General features: G+C 37.4%; 1 non-coding gene across 1 annotated transcript; it reads right to left on the minus strand.

The window, feature by feature from the left end:
• Positions 1 to 4,485: 4,485 nt before the first annotated feature.
• On the minus strand, positions 4,486 to 4,592 carry LOC147828676 (U6 spliceosomal RNA). The gene has a single exon (XR_015450518.1). It is a non-coding gene; the product is annotated as a U6 spliceosomal RNA (small nuclear RNA).
• Positions 4,593 to 4,959: the final 367 nt, after the last annotated feature.

Raw genomic sequence — 4,959 nt, forward strand, 5'->3', positions numbered from 1 at the left:
CATGGCACAGCTTAGTTTTGTGCTGTGCCTCAAAGGCAGTCATGAAGCTGTCATCAAGATGTCAACCAGGCTGGGCTGGGGATTTAGCTCAGTGGTGCTGTGCCTGCCTCACAAGTGTAAGGTCCTGAGTTCGATCCCTGTACTGAAAAAAAAAAGATGTCAACTAGGTTGGAGTTTTATCTGAAGTTCAACTAGAGAAGGGCTCCCTTCCCAGCTCCTGTGGATGCTGGCAGAATTCAGTTCCTCAAGGGTTGTTGGACTGAGAACCTCGGATCTTAGCTGGCTGTTGGCTGGGGGGTAGTCTACTTGCTTGCCATGCGGTCCTGTAATATGGGATCCTGCATCATCAAATTACACAAGCCATGAAGGCAGTAGAGTCTGCTTGCAAGATGGAACTCACAATCCTGTGTAACCTCACTATGGAGGTGACAGCCCACCACTTTTACCAAAGTCGGTTGGTTAGAAGTAGGTTGTAGGTCTTGCCCATACCAAAAGAGAAAAGCCCACGCAAGGACACGAGAACCAAGAGGAGGCGATGATGAAGGGAGATCTTAGCATCTGTCACCTACCTTGAGGGAGAAGTTGTGATTTAAGCCTGTCACGAGAGCAAGCATGTCAACATTTAAGCAAGTCTCTGAAGCTGTATTTACTCTGTTGGGAGAATGATTTTTTGGCATTTTACAAAATTTAATTGACACATAGTAAAAGCACATGTTTATGAAAAACTGATATTTCAATACACACATGCAATGTACAATGATCAGATCAGGGTAATGGACACATCCATGTTGCAAACATTTACTTTTTCTTTTTGATGGAAATATTCAAAATTCTCCCTACTAGCGATTTGGAAATACACATTTAATTGTTGTCTGCCATAGTTATCCTGCTGTGTGCTATAGAACATTAGAAGTTATTCCTCCTATCCAGCCACTCCCATACCTGTTAACTCTCTTCTCTCCATCTTCCCCCTTTCCCTCACATCTCAGTCTCTGGTAACTGTTCTTCCACTCTCACTTCTATGAGGTCAACTTTTTTTTTAGCTTCCATGTATCAGTGAGAACATGTGGTATTTGTGTTTCTAAGTTCAAATTATTCCACGTAACATAAATTCATCCAAGTTGCTACACATGACAGGATTTCATTTTTCTTCATAGCTGAATGATATTCCATTGTGTATACACTGCATTTTCTTTACGCACTTATGCAACGAGCACCTAGTTTGATTCTGTATTTGGCTGTTGTGGATAGTGCTGCAGGTGTTTCTCTTTGACATACTGATTTCCTTTCTTCTGAACATATACTCAGTAATGGAATTGCTGGAGCATATGGCAGTTCCACTTCTAGGTTTTTGATTTTGTTTGTTTTGAAATGGGGTCTTTCTATGTAGTCCAGGTTGACCTTGAACTCACTAGGCCCCAGCCTCCTGGGTGCTAGGATTATACATGTATGCTACCATGTCCGGCTTACATTTCTGGTCTTTTGAGGATCATCCATACTGTCGTCCATAGTGGATGTACTAAATTACATTCCCACCTTCCTTTCTCTGCACAGGTGAGTGATTGTTGACTGCCACGGGCTCAAGAGGAAGGGTTTGTGTGCACAGTTGCCATCCCTACTTAGAACCTCTGGCTGGATTCTAAGAAATCTGAACTGTGAGGAGACTCTTCATCCCCATTAAATCTGGGAGCTAGCAATAAATCAATGGATAAACAAGGTTCATGTAACAAAGTAGGACTCTTTTAGTGGCAAGCAACAGAGAATCTAACCCTTGTGGCTTAAGACAAGCATGAACCCAATGGCTTATATACAGGAAAGTCTAAGTGTAAATCTCACTGGAGGTGTGGTTAGATTCAAGACTGAGCAATGTATTTTATTCACTTGGCATGTTTTGGTTACTGAGGTATAATTTGTGTATGGTAAAATCTATCCATTTAGTATATAGTGAGTTTTAACAAATAAGAACAGCCATAGAAGCATCACCATAATTTGGATATAGAGGATTTTCATCCTCCTCTAAAATTCCTTCTTATTCTTTTGTTGTCAACTCTTCCTGTTACCGTCAGATACTAACAACCACCTCCAGTATTTACAATTTTGGATTTTTTGGAGTATCTTTTCATGTAACCATACATGACATGGCTTTTTAAATCTAGCTTATTGCACTCAGCAAAGTGCTTTGAAGATTCATCTGTCTTTGCAGGAGTTAGTAAATCACTCCTTTATATCGCTGAGTACTACTAGTCCATTGTATGGCTGTATGAGAATTTGTCTATTAATTAACCAATTAAAAGAGACTTGGCTTGTTCCCGTTTTTTAGCCACTATGAATAAAACTACTCTATGCATTTTTGCATATGGTTTGTATGTGTGTGTGCATGTGTGTGTGTGTGTGTGTGTGTGTGTGTGTGTGTGTGTAACTATTAAGTTTCCATTGCTTTGGTAAATACTTAGCAGTGGAATTGCTAGGTCCTATAGTAAATCTATGTTTAACTTTATAAGAAACTGTCAGAAGGTTTTCCAGAATGTTTTCCAGAATGACTGGACCATTTTGCATCTCATCAGCAGTGCATGAAAGTTCCAGTTTCTCTCTGTATCTTCACCAGCGCTTGATATCATCCATTCTTTCATTTTAGCTATTCCAGTAGGTATTCAGGGATATTAGGTATTCAGATGATCTAAATTTGCATTCCCAATAAAAGTAAGGATGCTGTTCATCTTTTCATGTGTTTAGTTGTCACCCGTATAACTTCCCTGATGAAGGGCCTGTACAGCTACTTTGCCCATTTGAAAAATTGTAGATTAGTGTTGGGGATATTGCTCCTCAGTAGAGCACTTTCCTAGCATGCAGGAGGATCTCAGGCCAATCCCAGCACTACAAAAATAAAAAGTATATTTATGTATTTTGAGGATTAGCCCCATTTTTGGAAAGAATTCTCACAGGTCAAGTTTGAGTAAATAGAAACAACAACAATAACTATATACTAACACTTATTTTTAAGAATATGAAACATATAAAATAATAAAACTCCAGAGACAAGGAAATGATACCACATAGGAAAGCTAGTGCTGTTTTCTTATTATTTAGTTTTGAGGATTCTTTATACACTGTGGATGCAAGTCCTTCACTAGATATGTATCATGCAAATACTTTGTCCCACTCTGTGTCTTGTATTTTTGTTATCTTATTTTTAAAATTAACTTTTTTTTTTTTGGTACCGGGGATCGAACTCGGGTCCTTGCGCTTGCGCAGCAGGTGGTGAAACCACTGAGCTAAATCCCTGGCCCTTTAAAATTAATTTTATCAGTACATTTTAGGTATACAATATAATCATTGGAAATTTGTGCCTTTACATAATCTCTCTTGGTTCTTATTTTTTCCCTGTCCCCTGCCCTCCCTTCAACCCCTCCACCCTATTTTTATTATCTTAACAGTGTCTTTTGAAAAGCAGAAATTTTAAAATGCTGATATAGTCTAATTTATCAATTATTTGTTATGAATCATGATTTTGGTGTCATACCTAAGAAACAGTTGCCTAACTCATTATCACAAACATTTCCATCAATGATTTTTTTGTTTATTTGTTTGAGACTGGACCTCGCTACATAGTTCAGGCTGGTTTTGAACTCACTATGTCGCCTAGTCTGGCCTCGAACTTGTGGTGATCCCTCTGCCTCAGCCTCCCAAGTCCTGGGATTACAGGGGTGTGCCACCACACCTATCTTCTATGAATTTTTCTTAGAAGATTTTAGCTTTAGATTTTTACATTTAGGTCTATGATCCGTGTTGAGTTACTTTTTGTATAAACTAAATGTCCAGGTTTCTTTATTATTTTTTTTGCAAATGGCTATCCAATCTTTTCCTACCTGAAATTGGTAATGATACACTCATATGTTATCTTCTGAAAACTTATTATTTTACTTTTTATATTTAGATCTACAAATAGTTTGGAATTTATTTTATCTATAGTGTGATTCAAGGATCAAGTATTTTTAAAAAATTCTTTTATTGGTACATTTTAGGTATATAATACATTTACATTTATCACTGGGTGCTTGAACCTGAACATGATGTACCTTAGTTCTTAGTTTTTCCCTATTACCTGTGCTCCCTTCACCGCCTCCACCCTTCCCTATTTACATAGATTTTTTCCTTTATTTTGCTTTTCTCATAATTTTTCCTTTCCCTTCTTCCCTTTCCCCTTCCCCTCCCACCACCCCTACACCTTTGGACCTTTTCCTATTTCAAATTATCAATTATTTATTTTAATCATTTTCATCCTTATTTACACTTTCAGTTTCTCACACTAGAGAAACTATTCGGTATTTACACACGTGCGTCCTATTTATTTCACTTAAGAGTATGGCCTCAGTGTGCATCCATTTAGCTATAAATGTCTCTAGTTTCTCATTCTTCATGGCTGAGTAGTACTCCATTTTATAAAAAGCCCACATCTTTATCCAGTTTCCAGTTGATGGGCACTTGAAAAATATGGAACACTTCATGAATTTGCATGTCATCCTTGTGCAGGGGCCATGCTAATCATCTCTGTATCGTTCCAATTTTAGCACATGTGCTGCTGAAGTGAGCACAAGGATCAAGTATTTTTTTTTCAATGTGTGTATCCAATTGGTCTATCATGGTTTATTAAAAAGTCTTATTTCCTCACTCTGCTGCCATTTTGTAATAGACTAAGTGAATATAAATGGATAAGTCCATTCATGAACTCAGCTTTCTTCCATCTCTTTATTTTCATGTCAATATTCCTATTAATTTCTATCATTATAATATTTCTCAATACCTGGGAAAATGCAGTTCTATTTCATTGTTTTTCTTTAAAATTTCTTTGGCTAGTCTAGACCATTTACACTTGTATATAAAGTTTAGAATCTACTTCTCAATTAAAAAAAAAGTTCTCCTTAGGAAGCTGACTGGACTTTCATTAAATCTGTAGGTCAG

The sequence above is a fragment of the Heterocephalus glaber genome, unplaced genomic scaffold (assembly GCF_053883595.1).
Source record: "Heterocephalus glaber isolate CG9 unplaced genomic scaffold, H.glaber_assembly_v1.0 deba00000943, whole genome shotgun sequence".
NCBI lineage: Eukaryota > Metazoa > Chordata > Mammalia > Rodentia > Bathyergidae > Heterocephalus > Heterocephalus glaber.